Raw genomic sequence first — 18882 nt, 5'->3', positions numbered from 1 at the left:
AGAATGGTGCAGATTGTGTTCAGTGCAGTGCAGTTCATGCTGGATTCATCCCTCAAGTTACCATTGTGTATCTTGGGTGGTTGAGTACACAGTCCCATGTGGCTCAGTTGGTAGAGCATGGTGCTTACACCATCAGGGTTGTGGGATTGACGCCCATGGGGGACCAGTATGAAAAATGTATGCACTCACTACTTATTGTAAGTTGCTCTGTATATGAGTATCTTCTAAATTACTTAAATGAATATACACAACAACAAAAATCTAGGACTTTGGAAAGGGTGATGGTTCTATGTGCAACCATAATGACACAAAGGACCATTTAAGCTCTTATTTATAGTTCACAAAATGATTATTTGCTCTTTTGGTGATAATTCAATTGTAAGTAGCGGCGGCGTTTTGTGCAACCATGAGTGAGAGTGTCATTCCAGTTTATCTAATGTGTTGTGTTATGCCACTACATATTATAGATGACGTTGGCCAGTGTCTTGTGAAAGATGACCAATTTGGTCAGTGGGTCTCAATTCTCTCCATAAGGTCACCCAGCTGTTTCAAAGGTAGCTCACCTGATTTCACTTGTCAATGAACACAGTAATAACACCTCTGGAATATAATGACTAACCAGAATAAAAAAAGTATCTATGGTTCTTCAAAAGGATCTACAAAGAACCTTTGAGAAAGGTTGAGAGAGGTTCTATAAAGAACCATAAAAAAGTCTTGCAAAAGCCACAAAAATGGTTGAAACCATGGTGGAAAGTTTTTTGGTGCTATATAAAACCTTTTTTTAATGGGTCTTTATAGAACCTTGGGAAAGTGTTCTTTACAGAACAGTGCAAGTTCCATTTAGAACTTTATGAGCATGGTTCATTATAGAACCTTCAAATAAGTGTCCCGCTAAATCTACAAAATTATGCTTTTCATGAAGTTGATACTTGCAAGCCGTACAACCCCTATCTGATTCTATTATTATTAGATGTTTTAGTGTGTAGATAAATATTCTATACGACCTTATAATAAGTCTGAAAAATGTTGCCTAAAGCATGCTTTCACTTCGATTACATCTGCGTTTTCTCACATCTGATTTGCTAACACATGGACACATCAACACATGGACACATCAATGAAGAAGTCCTCCTTTCCCCTAGATCTTCTCCCATTGTATGGCCTTGCAATTGCACATTTATTTCACCATAATTTCATGACGAGCTTTTATTGAGCCGTGTATTCTTCATGTATCTTTTGTGATGATGTATGGTTGTGATGCAGCGATGCAGCAGAGCCTTGGAGACTGACCCCATCTGTGTGCAGCCTGATCCCCAAGGTTCCCCCCTACTCCCCCGCCTTTGTTTGCTTGCTCTTTTGTCTTACAGAGGGGAGAGAGGGGAGCGACAGGGGAGTGTCAGGGCCAAGAGCACAGTCCCAGCCCTTAATGGATGCCGCGTCCATGAAATAACCCAGTGCAAGTGACGCTACTCCAGCCCGTTACACGCTTCCGTGAGCATACGGCTGCGGCTGGGTCAGGGGCAGAGGGAGGGAGAGGCACCACACTAACTAGGTGGCTGTGTTTTGTTTGGAGGCAGAGTTTCATCCATGTGCCAGTGACATGCAGTATAGTGTTTAACCGTTCAGTGGGTGTTGCATCTCTCCTCTCCGTTGGACAGGACCACCCTGGACCATAGCATGTGAGTAGTGCTTGTACTGCAAGGGCTGAATGTTGTGGAAAGTTGTTGTAATGGATGATTTTAGCTATTTATCCTGAGCTTGAATGTGTCATATATAGGCATAGCTTCTTGACATGGTGATCCATGATCTGGACATGTGCAGTAGAAGTTAATTTGTAATTGTGTTGTATGAATCCTTAAGATTTGTATTTCTAGTTTGAGGTTTTTGAAGGACATAAGATTTGAAGGACACAACAGCATATTGATTAATGAAGCATTTTTGCGGACCTTGTTAAGCCATTTTTTGAAAATAGGGAATAATAATGGCTCGTTTTGAGAATATGGCCTGTACCTGAAATCTTCAATATTAATCTATCTGTTTAGTTGGAATCATGTGGACTAGTTAAATTGTTCAACAACCAGATCACAGCAAGTCAATTATGAACTGTTGGATGGATCTGTGTTAATCCAGTCCATATGACACATTTCTGACACACCCATGTGCTTTAGACTCTTGGATCCATCAGGCCTCAGTGCTTTCTCTGTTCCATCCCTTATCTTCTACTTCAAGAAGGTTTTTCTAAGCCACAATTTCTTATGTTTGACGTGCCAAGCACCACCAAGGAAATATCCCTGGGCTACTAATGGACTTATTTAGCATGGATGAATATTAATCTGTTTGGAAGAATTGTTCTATATTATGGTAGTCATCAGAGCAAATGGTAAATGCTCATATATACAAGACAATTACTTCTAAGTAAATATTTCTGAGTGTAAATTACGGAAGAGATTTATAAACTTTTAATTCACTGATGAATATTCAAAGAATTCAGGATTTGATGAAGCTGTATTTGTTGCTAACATTGAAAAAAAATTAAGGTTCTTAAAATGGTTCTTCCTCAGTTCTTAAGGTTCCTTCAAGAACTCTTGCCCGAATAAGCACCTTTGAGTTACGTGTGGGGTTCTTGACATGGCATCTGGTTCTTCAGAGTTCTAAAAAGATTCTTCAAATGAATGGAAGCATGCAGATGTGTCCCTTTCATAGCACACAGCAAATTGGCCAGTGTTAACTAGTGTTTGTTTGTCAGTGTAACATTTCTAGTGTTGATTCAAGAGTTCAATTAGCACTGTAATGAGTTAAATTAACACTCAGTGGTGTAGAATAACCCCAGTGTTGGTATTAAGGCACAGTAGTCTAATATCTTAATCTTCCCAACCCTGGCAGTCATTCTGAATGCAGGTTGCGAGTGATTTTTCTTCTGAAAATATTTAATATCCCCAATCAGGCTGGATTCCAAAAGGAATTACACTTCACTTCACAAACCAGCATAATGTGATTTGCAGGCCTGATGTGGGCAGTAATATATGAGTTACAGGCCACTGTATAGAGTAAAAGAAGGCCCTCAACTGAAAGCCTTGTCTTAAATAATTAAATTTTTATGACAAAGTTATACATGAAGGCCATAGTTATGTTAATTAATAAATGCATCAATCATCTCTCTGTCACTAGCAAACACAGCCATGGGTGGCACTGGTAACTCTACAATTCACTCTAAAGGCACCCTGGGAAATATGTAAGTAAGGCTTAAAACCCTAAAGCAGGGCTATTCAATTCCTGTCCTGGAGGGCTGAAACATTTCTGGTTTTGGAATCTTTGTATGGTTCTTTTAAGAACCATCCCATTTATGATTCTTCCGAGACTCCAAAATAGTTTCCCTGTGGTAGTGATCTCAAGAACATTATTTGGGCCTCCCGGGTGGCGCAGTGGTTAAGGGTGCTGTACTGCAGCGCCAGCTGTGCCATCAGAGACTCTGGGTTCGCGCCCAGGCTCTGTCGTAACCGCCCGCGACCGGGAGGTCCGTGAGGCGACGCACAATTGGCCTAGCGTCGTCCGGGTTAGGGAGGTCTTGGCCGGTAGGGATGTCCTTGTCTAATCGTGCACCAGCGACTCCTGTGGTGGGCCGGGCGCAGTGCGTGCTAACCAAGGTTGCCAGGTGCACTGACACATTGATGCGGCTGGCTTCTGAGTTGGATGCACGCTGTGTTAAGAAGCAGTGCGGCTTGGTTGGGTTGTGTATCGGAGGACGCATGACTTTCAACCTTCGTCTCTCCCGAGCCCGTACGGGAGTTGTAGCGATGAGACAAGATAGTAGCTACTAAAACAATTGGATACCATGAAATTGGGGAGAAAAAGGGGTACAATTTAATTTAAAAAATAATAATCTTATTTGGTTCCAACTTGCAGCTTTATTTCCAAGAGTGTACCCTTTATTTCCAAGAGTGTAATGTTTAACCTAATTCATCCCGGTATCAGTTTGGATGCTATATACTTCAGTCAAGTACAACACTGTCAGATGTAGACTACAAATTGACGTAACAAAAGTTGATTGTTTATGGTATTATTATGTTGTTGAGGGAAGTTTATTCAAACGTTTTAATAGTTAAAAAATGATCATGCTTTTGTTTCTTTTGTTTTTCTCTCAGATAAATCATAAATGTAGCTTTGTGCGTCAGCCTAGATTTAGGATCAGTTTGGATTTCATGTGGGTGAGGTGGAGACAGTTGCTTAACCACAGTCCAGACATGTCCCTTTTGGAGTGGTTCAAAATGTAACCAAATAAAACCGTTTCCACTCAAGCCTTATTTCAGCTCCAAATGGGTGTGATATTGAACTTGATCTTCTGCTGCTAAACCAGTTGTTACCAGTAGAAACGTTTTGTCCCCAAATAACCTAACTGCTGAGGAAACAACACTGCTGCATCAATCAGAATGGAATTTCTCAAAAAGTTGAGTGGAAAATGCTATTATGGACCAATCCTGTATACTCTGGTGCTTTACCTGGAAGCTATACAGAAGCAACTATACAGAAGCTATAGCATAAAAGTTATTTCAATGCAGTATTTCTACAGTGTAGAAATATATTGTCAATTGTGTGTCAGATGGGTACAGGGTTGGTGTCTTTTAGAGTTGGCACATGTGGTATTGTAATGAGTGGGTGGGACATACTTCTGTCAAGCGAAGTGAGAATAATCAAACACGGCTTTGCGTGTGTACAGCATATGTGTTACTGTCATGAGTTGTTTGCATATTCTTTGTCCGATCTTTTTAAACGAGGGCAATGTATGCATGTTATAATGCTGTTTTAATGCAATATTTAACACACTACAATTCACACACTTTAATTGGAAGCTCCTGTCAAGCTAAAATGTGAAGAGAGGGGCAGGCAACCCAGGTTTACTAAACGCCAACTTGAACACCTCTGTTATAAATCCTTTGTGCAAACCTTCCATCAGTAACACTCCTCAAGCCTCTCCATGTCAAGTCGTCAGCTTAAGAACAGAAAGACCCTTCACAAGTCCAGTTGCCTTGTGCGAAGAGAGTCTTTGTAAACAAATTGCTTTGCCTTTTCAAAACATTTGACCAGTCATCACAGTAAGAAGAGGAAAGCTTACGGGTGAGGAGAGGAGAGCAGGAGGAGAGTGACAGGCAGCCATGGGCCTCAGTAGGAGACAAGCAGGCTTTGATCTGGGAGAGAGAGCTGAGCTGGAGGACTTGCCATGAAAGGATTAGAGTGCTGTTTGGCACAAGAGCCAAGATGCACTGTCGAGCTGTTGCACACCACCATGGCAACCAAAGCCTTACACCTCCCCGCCAACTCTCCTCAATGCCATCCCTACTCATGCATTTAAAAATGATCTTATGTCTTGAAGAAAATGCTCACACTGTACTCGCAAGCTAAATGCCTGTAGATATGTAACTGTGGCATATGAACAATGAAATTGTACGGTGAACAATAATGCATATAAATAGCTAAGTACACATATATTACATGTGTCAAGAATCTTCTTGCAAATCAATATTTATTTTTTATTTTATTTAACTTTATTGAACTAGGCTCGCCAACAAATTACGATTTACAATGACGACCTACCCCGGCTGACACTGGGCCAATTGTGCGCCGCCCTTTGGGACTCCCAATCACGGCCGGATGTGATACCACCTGGATTCAAACCAGGGTGGCGCACTGAGATGCAGTGCATTAGACCGCTCCAATATCAATGTACAGGCCAGCCCAGCTGTGCCACCTCCACCTCCACCTCCCCCATCCCCAAATCCCCACACCCCCATTTCCATACCCCCATCCCCATGTCCCCATATCCCCACTCCCCGACATCCCTCTTATCCCATACATTGCAATTTCCTAATTACCATTATAAAAACAGGTAGTTTGGCTTCTGGATACTGATTGGCTGAAAGCCGTGGTATATCAGAAAATATACCATGGGTATGGCATAAAATGACTTGTTTACTGTTCTAAATATGTTGGTAACTAGTTTATAATAGCAATAAGGCACTTTCTGGTTTGTGGTATATGGCCAATATACCACAACTAAGGGCTGTATCCAGGCATTCCATGTTGCGTTGTGCATAAGAACAGCCCTTGGTTGTGGTACATTGGCCATATACCACACCTCGTCGGGCCTTATTGCTTAAATCAGGGATGTCTCCTTGGCAGCCAGCCCCCTCAGTCTCCACCACCAGGTTTGATTGACATCCTCCCAATGGAGGGGGGGATTATTTACATCCCAAAGTCTCCAGGGACCAAGTTAATGATCCCGGCCAACAACACAACACAAAGAGGAAAAGCCTGAGAAGTCTCTGCAGGCTGCTGGAGGTATTTGGATTGCACTCTTTATGAGGAGGATTAGAGAAGAGAGAGGGGCTGTGTGTGTGTGTGTGTGTGTGTGTGTGTGTGTGTGTGTGTGTGTGTGTGTGTGTGTGTGTGTGTGTGTGTGTGTGTGTGTGTGTGTGTGTGTGTGTGTGTGTGTGTGTGTGTGTGTGTGTGTGTGTGTGTGTGTGTGTGTGTGTGAGAGAGAGAGAGAGAGAGATGAGAATTTCACAGATAGTGGCAAAGGCGAGACCAGGAGAGACCAACCATGTCAGAGAGAGAGGCTCCTGAAGGAAGGAAAGTGGTGTTCTCAGCTCTTCCCCGTTCTTCAAGGCGTCTAAGCCAGTGCTATGTTCATCTGTCACCCAGGCTGTGTGTGGAGAAGTGACTGGTAAGAGATAATCACAAGATTCTCTGTTTGTTTCCATGATGAGAGTTTCTGACCTGCCCTCTGATTCGTGGTCAGCTGGCCGCAAGCCTCAGCTGATCTTATCGATAGTGTGTACATACAGGAGAGCCAGTTTTGTGTTTTTATTAACAAAGACATCAAATTCAAGCATCACAGTAGGTGTGGTGATGAGGACGGTTTATCCTTTGTAGGGTGACATCTCTCTCTGTGTTAATATGAAGAGAATAGTTTAGTTTGTGCGTTTGGCTCCTTTATTATGCAAAATAAAATTGAAAATATAATTTAATTAGTTTATCATACTATTACGAATTATCAAAATGTTATACATTTTAACCACTTTTAAATTAACATACATGGGTCATTGTTAATAAAACATATGTAAGACAGTTATATTGCAAACTTTTATATACGTACAGTACCAGTCAAAATTTGGACACCTACTTATTCAAGGGTTTTTCTTTATTTTAATATTTTCTACATTGTAGAATAATAGTGAAGACATCAAAACTATGAAATAACACATATGGAATCATGTAGTAACCAAAAAAAAGTGTTAAACAAATCAAAATACATTTTATATTTGAGATTATTCAAAGTAGTCGCCCTTTGCCTTTATGACAGCTTTGTACACGCTTGCCAAACTTTTGACTGGTACTGTATATATCATAAAACATAGTTAGTACAATGATTTTTTTTCTCACACTTTAAATCTAAGAATACCAAGGGAAGTATTATATTTGTTTTGTGTATTACTTAAAATACTTAAATATCAACTACGTTATATAAATCATTTACAGAGAATAGCTGTCCCTCAATTTAATGTCACTGGTGTTACCCCATTATAAAAACCACAATAAAAAATAAAAAAAACTTCTTACCTGGTCAAAGGTTTATTGGATGTAGGGCTGTTTTCAAAAGCACATGGTGAGTCTGCACTCTCTCTTCATATGTTAGCAATTTCAGGTGAAGCCTTAAGATGTGTCACTGGTGTTACACAGTTTAAAGTAAGGGTAAAGGGACATTTAATTAAAATAGTTGATGAAATCCAATGATTAAGTGATTTATTGAGAATTTAAGAAATGTGGTTTGGATACTGTGGCCACCATCTTAGATATTCTATATTTTCTGCAGATTTGTCACTGGTGTTACCATCACTGGTGTTACTGTTCCTGATGGTTTTAATGGAATAGTCTGAAGATTTGTTACTGGTGTTTCTGGTCACTGGTGTTACAGTCACTTGTGTTATTATAGAAAAATGTGTTTTGTTTAAAGTAAATTATTACTAATCAAAAACATTTCTTAATTTCATCATTAACCTTTTCTATTTGAATATATATGAAAATTAAATAATCAAATTACATTCTGGAAAGGTTGAATTGTCATTCAAATATAGGCAACACCAGTGAAAAAGGCAACACTAGCATTTTGATTTTTTATGTAGTGAAAATATCAAAATACTGTGGCGTTTGCGAGTTTCCTGATCTTATAATTTCGATAGCTTAAATAACAAATGGACTGATAGGGAAATACAGTTAACGCCAAAAGGCATTTTAATGTTTCAATGCAAAGGGTAACGGGGATATGCAGAAAACAACCAACCTAGCCTGAACTAGATAAATCACAGTCCAGCAGGAGGTATCTCCCCAGAGAGATAAACACAAGAGAGACACTGGTTATCTCCCCACAAAACCTATGAGCAGCCCTTTTCTATTACCATGACAAACCCATAAACATTGAATGTGACTGGTGCTGATAGGTTGGGGCAGGGTCTGCCCACCCTACACCTTGATGGTCGCTACATTGCTCCCTCCCTCAAATTCTCCTCCCCAAGGATTAAGTATCTGAACGCTGTAGCCTCCGGGTTGGAGCAATGGGGGTAGGCGGAGAAGGGTGTCCAGCTCTGGGTGCGAGAATGGAAGCAGGGAATGTAGTGTTTGGCCTTGATGGAGGCACCAGTGCCCCCATCGGGGTCACCACTTCACCTCGGAAGTGGCTCTGATGTTGCCGGGTAACCACAGGTGAGGCCGTCCGGCCCTCTGGTGACTGGGGGGTTGAATGGGTGACTCTGGAGTGTGAGCCGCAGTCTCTGTGGGATGGTGAGTTGCGGTCTCTGGGATGTGGTGAGCTACAGGCGAAGTAGGGCTGGTTCTCGCCCTGATAAGCCGTCATTCTGTCTCGGTGGGTGACAACTGCGTGGCCATGCTAGCCTCACTCGGCATATGACCTCTCCAACCCGGCCAACCATGTAGCAGGGACCCACCCAGTTGCTGTCCAGCTTGGGGCTCCTGCCTTTCACGCTCTTAGGGCCATACACCCACACCAGGTCTCCTGATGTAAAATGTTGCCCCATCACATGCACATCGTACCCTCTCTTTTGCAGCACACCAGCTGCCTTGGCTTTGCTCTCGGGCAAATCTGTGGGCAACATCCATGCGGTCTTGTGTAATCAAAATCAAATCAAATTGTATTTGTCACATGCGCAGAGTACAACAGCTGTAGACCTTACAGTGAAATGCTTACTTGCAATCCCTTAACCAACAATGCTTTAAGAAAAAAAAATGTGTTAAATAAAAAATAGAAATTTGAAAATGTTTAAAAAATAAAAATAATAATTGAACAGCAGCAGTAAAATAACAATAGCGAGGCTATATACAGGGGGTACCGGTACAGAGACAATGTGCGGGGGCACCGGTTAGTTGAGGTAATTGAGCTAATATGTACATGTAGGCAGAGTTAAAGTGGCTATGCATAGATTATAAACAGAGAGTAGCATCAGTGTAAAAGAGCTGTCTGAGTAGCCATTTGATTAGCTGTTCAGGAGTCTTATGGCTTGGGGTAGAAGCTGCAAAGAAACCTTTTGGACCTCGACATGGCCCTCTGGTATCGCTTTTCTGTGCGGTAGCTGAGAGAACAGTCTATGACTAGGGTGGCTGGAGTCTTTGACCATTTTTAGGGCCTTCCTGATATAGAGGCACTGGATGGCAGGAAACTTGGCCCCAGTGATGTACTGGGCCGTACGCACCACACTCTGTAGTGCCTTGCGGTCAGAGGCCGAGCAGTTGCCATACCAGGCAGTGATGCAACCAGTGCTCTCGATGGTGCAGCTGTAGAACCTTTTGAGGATCTGAGGACCCATACCAAATCTTTTCAGTCTCCTGAGGGGGAAAGGGCTTTGTCGTGCTCTCTTTACGACTGTCTAGTGTGTTTGGACTATGATTTGTTGGTGATGTGGACACCAAGGAACTTGAAGCACTCAACCTGTTCCACTACAGCCACGTCGATGAGAATGGGGGCGGGCTCGGTCCTCCTTTTCCTGTAGCCCACAATCATCTCCTTTGTCTTGATCACATTGAAGGAGAGGTTGTTGTCCTGGCACCACACGACTAGGTCTCTGAATTCCTACCAGGCTGTCTCATCGTTGTCAGTGATCAGGCCTACCGCGGTGGTGTCATCGGAAAACTTATGATGGTGTTGGAGTCGTGCCTGGCCATGCAGTCATGAGTGAACAGGGAGTACAGGAGGGGACTGAGCATGCACCCTTGATGGGCCCTGTGTTGAGGATCAGCGTGTCGGATATGTTGTTTCCTACCCTTTCCACCTGGGGACGGCCCGTCTGGAAGTCCAAGATCCAATTGCAGAGGGAGATGTTTAGTGCCAGGGTCCTTAGCTTAGTGATGAGCTTTGAGGGCACTATGGTGAGGGCACTATCCTCCACATCCTGTCTACATTGTCCCCAGTAGAAGAATTGGTGGGTTCGCTTCAGTCTCTTGGTAACACCAACATGTCCTATACCAGGGCATCCATGGTGTAGCTCGAGCACTTCTTCTCTCAGGACCTCGGGGAATACCAACTGCAAACGAGCCTCACTTGTGGCTGGTTCCAACCTGCTTCTTTTTAGTGATCCATGTCTTATTTCTAACCTAGGCCACTATGACCACAGTTCCCTCACTATGGGTGACTGCTCCACCACCTCATCGCAGGGGGGCAAGATCTTTCCTCCACCCAGCCAAACACCATCTGTTGGTCGGGATCAGCCTGCTGTTGTTCTATCCACCTACCAGTGTCTGCTGGCAACAGTGCCAGCACTTCACAAGCGTCTGTGCGCTCACAATGCTTGCACTCAGGACCACATGGCCGCCTGGACAGTGCATCAGCATTTTAGTGGTTCTCCCCAGCACAGTGAACAATGGTGTACTGGAAAGCCTGCAGCTGCTCTATCCAGCGGGCGACTTGGCTCTCAGGTTCTTCAAAGGAGAGAAGCCACTTCAAAGCTGCATGGTCTGTTCGTATAACGAAGGGCAGGCCACAGAGGTGGTGGCGGAAGTGATGAGTAAAGTCCACTACTGCCAAGAGTTCTCGGCGAGTGACAGAGTAGTTCCTCTCCGCCTTGTTGAAGGTACTGTATGTCTATAGTATGCCACTACCTGATCATCCTCTGGGGTTACCTGTGACAGGACTGCTCCCAGACCCACCCGGTGGCCAGGGTGAAGTGTCTCTGTGAGTCTGGGGCAATGAAGATGGGGGCTTCACAAAGGGCCTTTTTCAGGGCTTCAAAGGCAACCTGCTGCTCTTGGTTCCACTGGAAGTCATTCCCTTTCTTCAGGAGCCAGTTCAGAGAAGCAGCCACTATTGAAAAGACTTCCACAAATCCCCTGTAGTATTGGGCTAGGCCCAAGAATTCCGGTACTTAGTGAATGTCTCTGGGGGTAGGCCAGTCCTGAACTGCAGCGATTTTGTCCTCCATTGTTTTGAGGCCCTCGCTGCTCACTCTGTGGCTGAGGAACGTGACCTCTCTTAGCAACACTTTTCAGGGTGCAGCTTGAGGCTGCGGCATGGATCCTCTCTATGACCTCTCTCAGCGCCTCTAAGGCAGCAACAAAGTCCAGCCCATGTGTCAGCACATCCTCTAAGTACACTAGACCACATTCAGGAGGCATGCCAGCCAGTACTTTCTCCATCAGTCATTCAAACATTGCTGGGGAGTTGCATAGTCCGAACAGCATGGTCTTGAACAGCCACAGCCCCTTTCCTGTGGTGAAAGCAGTCTTTGCCTTGTCCTCTGGAGCCATGGCCACATGCCAGTAGCCGCTTCAAAGGTCCAAAGAAGAGAACCATGTGAACACCATCACCAAGTCAAGGGACTCATCCACTCGAGACAGCTGGAAGGAGTCCTTGACAGTTATGTCACTTACCTGGTTGTAGTCCACACCTGGGGGTCACTGCTTGGATGAGTGTGGGGAATAGGGGTTGAGTCAGGCTGGGCATGGTTGGTGTAATCACGTCCACAGGGTGCTGTACACTGGGGGGTTGCACAGGTCACGTGCCTGCTAGTGGGGGTGAGATGTCTTCTTCCAAAGGGCAAGGCTTCGATAGTACTGGGGTCTGGAGTGTCTCAGTCTTCGGGAACACCGAAGATGTATGGCAGGACTGCCATAAAAGATTAGCACCTCAGCTCGAAGATCCAGCTGTCAACATGCCCTGCGTAGGTCCAAAATCAACAGCCACTTTTCTCTGACCTCTGCAACCCAGACGGGGTGGTGGAACGTTCGGCCCGCAATATGTATGTCCACATTGGCTGATCCCATCACTGGAGCCTGAAAAATATATATATTCTGATTGGCTGGGCCTGGCTCCCCAGTGGCTGTGCAATCAGATTAGGGCAGAATTAATTTATGTAGATTTCCTTATATGATCTGTAACTCAGTAATAGCTTTGAAATTGTTGTATGTTGTGTATATATTTTTGAAAAGTATTCAGACCCCTTGACTTGTTCCACATTTTGTTATGTTACAGCCTTATTCAAAAATGTATTAAATACAAAAATGCGAAAACAGTTTTTTTTTTACATTTTGGGAAATGTATTAGAGTGGCCAGACAGAAGCCACTACTCAGTAAAAGGCACTTGACAGCCCACTTGGAGTTTGCCAAAAGGCACCTAAAGGACTCTCAGACCATGAGAAACAAGATTCTCTGGTCTGATGAAACCAAGATTGAATTCTTTGGCCTGAATGCCAAGCTTCACGTCTGGAGGAAACTGGTGCATGGTGGTGGCAGCATCATGCTGTGGGGATGTTTTTCAGCTTCAGGGAATGGGAGACCAGTCATGATTGAGGGAAAGATGAATGGAAAAAAGTACAGAGAGATCCTTGATAAAAACCTGCTCCAGAGCACTCAGGACCGCAGATTTGGGCAAAGGTTCACCTTCCAACTGGACAATGACCATAAGCACACATCCAAGACAACGTAGGAGTGGCTTCGGGACAAGTCTCCGAATGTCCTTGAGTGGCCCAGCCAGAGCCCGCACTTGAACCTAATCAAACATCTCTGGAGAGACCTGAAACTACATGTGCAACAACACTCCCCATCCAACCTGACAGAGCTTGAGAGCATCTGCAGAGAAGAATGGGAGAAACTCCCCAAATACAGGTGTGCCAAGTTTGTACCGTCATACCCAAGAAGACAAAGTAAAGGGTCTGAATACTTTTGTAAATGTGATATTTCAGTTTTTATTTTTAAGAAATGAGCAAAACCTGTTTTTGCTTTGTTTTTACCCGGTAATGTGTGCAGATTGATGGGGGGAAAACAATTTGTGACCGACCGGCTCAAATTGTTCTTATGTAGCAAAATTTGAAATAGTCTTTTTTACATTGGAGAAAAGTAGAGACTCAGAGCTACAAATGGTATATCATACACTATAGTTGAGAAACAATGGGAAAGTAATTTTGCTTTGAAAGTTGATAAACTTTTGAGAAAATGGCCTTTAAATATTTTGGTACTACTAATGGGGAGCCCTTCTTTGTCTACACCCATTCAACATCATTCACACCCTCTTAAACCTTAACCCCACCCATCTCTTTAAGGGTTGATCCAAGCGTTCTGTACTAACAACAAAAATCAAACACCCAAACTCACTTGATAGCTACTTCGAGACAGAAATAACAGAACAGATCACTGAACATTACTGCCCTAGCAGAGCTGGTTAGGCTGTTATGTAATCCAGAGCGTTGGTGACTGTAACTGTGCCGTCCGATTGAGAGTTCAGAGTGCACACCCAACGCTCTGAACCTCACAATGGCAGTTAAGCACCCAAGCTAACTGGCTGACATTGGCTAGCTTGCTAGCTACTTCCATACACATAATGAGAGAACATCCCACTCTGACCATTTTTCTCGCCCTAGCAGAGCTATTTAGGCTGTGTTCATGTAATCCAGACTAACTGTGCTGCTGGCAACAATTGACTTACTCTTTTTTGCCGACGTTTACTGACACCAGCCATGTTCAATGGGTGTTTCAGCAGTTATTCTGAGCTCTGGCACAAACAGATGAGAGTGCTATGATATCGGAGTACATGGCCAGACTGAATTTACGAACGCACCAAAATGTTTACTTGGATAATGGAGTCTTTTGGTAAAACATGTAGCTAGCTAGGCAAACAATGTACCATAATCCCAACTCATGACGTTACTACCCTGCATGAATCTACAGGTAAATAAACCAACCAGGTTCAATGTTAGCTAGCTAACATTGGGCTATAGCTAGCTAAGCAAATGGCTCTGATATACGAATAATAAGGTCATACATGTAACGTTAGCTAGTGAGCCAGCCAACATACGTTAACTAGCTAGGCAAACAATTAACCATAATCCCAACTCATGACATTACTACCCTGCATAAATCTAAAGGTAGCTAACCAACCAGATTCAATGTTAGCTAGCTAAGAAAGGTATTTTCTCCATCTCCTTAGCTATCATCCACTGATTTCAAAACTCGGTCCTCCAGAAAGTGGGGAGCAACACATAAGCAGTTTTAATAAACGATACATAATTGTTTTTATTTTTTAAAGATGCATTAGACAGGATTACCTAGACATACTGACCAGCTCAAATAGACAGAAGTGTGCCACATGGCAGACCAATCCAAACTCATCTCTCAGCATGTCCAGCTTACTCATTATCTCAGCCAATCATGGCTAGAGGGAAGGTTGCTGCCTTTTCTTTAGCTAAACCAACTAGGCTCGTAATTTAACAATTTGATGAATCTTTACAGATGGCATATTCACATGTTCGAGAAGGCATTTCTGCCAAAAACACATTTTGATAAAGAAAATAAGTTTACGTTCTAACAGGTCTCTTGTGAAGTAATGAGTCCCGACATAAGCCTAGTTTCCTGAAACGGGTCACATTTAATCAATTTTACAATAAGCCTGTAGTGTATTAAAATGTGGAAAAAGTCAAGGGGTCTGAATACATTCCGAATGCACTGTATATGTGTTGTACAATTTTTATTCTAGGTAACATTTTCTTCTGAATAATGTGCCAAAAATGCATTAAACATACATATTTACATTTGTATAGTTAATTGATAGCGCCTCACTTGCATATTAGAAACAAATATTTAAGAAACATTTTAATACAAAAATTGATTATATTTAGTAACCTCTTAATTACATCACAATAAACTTTTGCCAGCTAAGGGAGGGATGAGGGGGGGGGGGGGGTACCCGATTAGGGTGTGGTGCCTGGCATTAAATCCATCTGGAAAGTAGAGGTCACTATTGATTGACAGTGGCGGTATTTATACACAGCTATTGGCCAGTGTCCAATACAATACAGTGAATAGACAGGGCTGGAATTGTGTCCTACAGATGTAGGATCAAGCTTCTTGTGTATTCATGATTTAAAAAGGCTTCTACAGTCATTGTCATTTTCACCCAAAAAATGCCAGACTTGATTTGACCTAACAAAAAATGGCTCAACTCCTACAAAAAACAAGAACAATAATTACATAACAGTTCACATTTTCTGTTGCTGCAGTAATACTTTCCTGCTGTAGCAAACTGGCTCAAATTAAGGAAACTGTACAATATTGTTTTGTGGCAGCCCTCTGAGGGACTGATATGCCAATGTTGATTAGGATGAAGAAGGAACAATGGCAGCAATTGTATTTACTGTAGGCCATCAACGTCATACTGGAGCAGATTTCCATGACAGACGTTATGCAGTGTGCACTGGCCACTCACACACACTTCTCATCTCAGAGGATTCTGTTTTGATTAGTTGTCAAAATAAACTGTGCACACTACTGTGGTTTTGTACCACATTTTAAACCACAGTATTTCATCGCGGTAAGCCCAGTTGCTCTAGTGTAATTGGTTACTGAGCTATTGTTATTCATTGCTCAATCTTTGCTCAACCAAAGAAGAACTGGATGTCTCTTTCAGTGGTATGAAGTGAAAAAGGAAACATGAGCGTTCTCATGGCAGGCGTCCGGCTCTGGGTAATTACCAATCTAAATCGATTACTGCCTGAGTTCTGTAGCCAGCATGCTGTGCTGGAGCCTTAGCACGGTAAACTAACACAGGGTTTATTATGAGATATCAAGAGTCATAGTGATCCCATGAGGTCATTGATTAAAGGTCATTCCAGGTAGGGGAACATGTGAGCTGAGCTACGGTATATACCTTAACCTTTAGCTATGGAGGTGTGATGGAAGCCAAGGTTTTGCATTGCTCAGATGTTATACGATGTGATGGCATCAACAGGCGGCTGCCAAACTTGCCTGGTAGCTGCAGACGTTAGGAGAGGAGGTTTTTTTTCCTCCCCACATGACCACAGAGCGGTGCAACTGGTGCCAACAAACTGAGACTATCAACACTGTCTCAGTCAACTGTTTCAACCACAAACACATTCCTCTATTTCCATGTTTCAATGTCCAGTAAAAGTGTTTACCGGGCAAGATGGAGCGTGTGCTTGGTGCGAGAAACTTGCACGGTGCTTGTCAAGTTTGATAGAAGTCAAGATAAAACATCCCGGTGTTCTGCTTTTTTGGCAGGTCAGCATTATGATCATGTTTCCAATGAGAATGCTGAAAAGATGCTGTTGTGACAATGAACACAGTTTTCATAAAGAAGCGAATGGGTAACAATATAGCCAATATGACTATGAAAGTCATTTGGTTTTTTTCCACTGTGGGTGTTGCTGACCTGTTAGGTCAGTGGTCTAATTCTGTGGAAGTATAATACAATCTGTAACGTAACAATATAATTTATATGGTAATTTGGGGTATTATCAACAGTAACAAACTCTTTGGGGCGTATGATGACCTAGCTAGCAAGTAGCTAGCTAACACCAGACACAGATGAAAGGTGAAACATATAAGTATCTTTGTCATATATGAATAATGTACACTTTTAAATATATTTGCTGACAAGGCGGTACTTATTGAAATTAGGTAGGAGAATACCATGTTACCATTGGTGTACTAAAATGAGAGTTAGGGTGAGGTCACCCTATTGCCTTAATAAACCCCGCCTCCTGAATCCAAGTGTTTGACATGGGGGAGGGAGCCAGTAACTTTATGATAAAACTATCTCAATATAAAAGCAACAGTCATTTTTCATACTTTGGTCATCTTACTTTGATCCAATGTCATAAAAAAACATGATTTTGACTGGTCATGACCTTCAAACCTTAAATTATTGAGCATTTTGCACTATCGTCGCTACCATTTTGGAAGCATTTGTTAAAGCTTCTAGAAGTGCAAGTGATATTAAAAACAACAAATATTCATCAATACAGTATACTGTAATGTGTAAACACTTTACCTAGCAGCCAACCTGCTTGCACCAATCCCCTGTAATTACAGTAAAATACTGTGAAATACAACACCCCTCCCCTTAATAAATGTAGTTCATTCATCCATTCATTCATTAATTCCAATTACAGTATAATTTACTCTTTTTTTTTACAGTGTAATACAGTCAATATTAACGTATTGTACTGTGTGTCATTACTCAGTACTTGCTTTGATACCGTATTTACATTACAGTAGGTGTACAGTAGTATGAAATGCATCATTTTACAGTGCATGCATGGTGATGTCATTGACTGTTTTACTTGGCTATATGACTCTGGTCTGTGTTGAGTTTCCCGGGGACTGGTGTGAGAACCACCACCTCATATTGTTACAGATGTGTTTTTCATCAATTAGATCAACATTGGTATGTTGTGGCACATAAAAAAAATAATTGTGATATTCTGGATTAATAACTGGATTGTTATACCTGTTGTGGTTTTATACATCAACGGCAAGTAACTTAACCTACATAAATTATGATTTATGGTTATTGGATTATAAACATGCTCTAGTACAGTAATACCATATGTGCCATTTGGATATACTGTCTTAACAGAGTGTTAGATGGCAACGCTTCTCAGCTCACAATCCCTGAACAGACACCCCCCCTCAGAGGTCCCTCCCCCTCTGTGTGATTGGTTAGGGCAACAGTTTGTAGCCCACAGGGGCCAGATACAGTACTCAGTAGAACAGAGAGAAAAGGAGGACAGCTTCAACCCTCCTGCCTCTTCTCAATAGGCTGAGAGGACAGGGTTAGAGGACCAGAAACTTAAATCAGAGCCAATATACTGGTACTGGAGGTAAACGCTTAAGCGTAGGGGTGAGCTAGTTTGTCCAGATTGCTACAGTGGATTGGCCTAGTACAGTATTACCAGACTTGTCAACTGTGAGACCTCTTTTCTTTTCCCCCTGTTTGTGGATGATGGGACTTTAGCCATGTGGCAGGTAAAAAAGAGGTTACTGCTTACTTTGGGCTGCTTATTTTCCTTCAAGCAAGTGGTTTCTCTCTCTCTCTCTCTCTCTCTCTCTCTCTCTCTCTCTCTGTGTGTGTGTGTGTGTGTGTGCGTGCGTGTGTGTTTGTGTTTGTGTGCCTGTGCGGTAAGTGCTTGATATCAGTGTGTCGACAGAACAAGTTTCTGAGTCTCGAGGCAGGGTACAGTTCAAAAGCTGATGTCACTGCTGCATTGCACTCAGAAATGCCATTATGTTTGACGACAGATGAGTTATCAAAGTGACGTTACAGAGTGTAGAATAATACAGCGGTGGAGAGGCCATGTGAATGTGAAAGGAAACAATACAACAACACATCAATGGTGTGATTATGTGCGATGGGTCGTCTGTAATCAGCATTCTTTGGATGTCACCTCATTTTTGTGATTAGAAAAGCCGGTATGCCAATTTCAGTGCTGACATCATGCCAAGGTTTACACATTGATCGTCATGAAAACATCATTTATAAGACAGGTGCAAGAAGTAATCCATCTTTATTTGAATCGAGCAGGCTGTTTGCA

General features: G+C 42.6%; 1 protein-coding gene across 3 annotated transcripts in view; it reads left to right on the top strand.

Moving 5' to 3' along the window:
* Positions 1–18882, top strand: part of mid1 (midline 1) — a 61736-nt gene that overhangs the window by 18595 nt on the left and 24259 nt on the right. Inside the window, exon 1 of one of the 3 annotated variants that reach the window (XM_024389076.2) lies at positions 6521–6718. The exons of 1 other annotated variant lie outside the window; for it this stretch is intronic. The gene's annotated coding sequence lies outside the window, so the exon portion shown is untranslated. Of the gene's footprint in view, positions 1–6520; positions 6719–18064; positions 18317–18882 lie in introns of those variants that run through there. One more of the 3 variants, XM_024389074.2, reaches the window with a different exon arrangement.

This window comes from Oncorhynchus tshawytscha, linkage group LG26 (genome assembly GCF_018296145.1).
Source record: "Oncorhynchus tshawytscha isolate Ot180627B linkage group LG26, Otsh_v2.0, whole genome shotgun sequence".
NCBI classification, from domain to species: domain Eukaryota; kingdom Metazoa; phylum Chordata; class Actinopteri; order Salmoniformes; family Salmonidae; genus Oncorhynchus; species Oncorhynchus tshawytscha.
The sequence above is the reverse complement of the archived record's forward strand: the minus strand, read 5'-3'. Positions and strand labels throughout refer to the sequence as shown.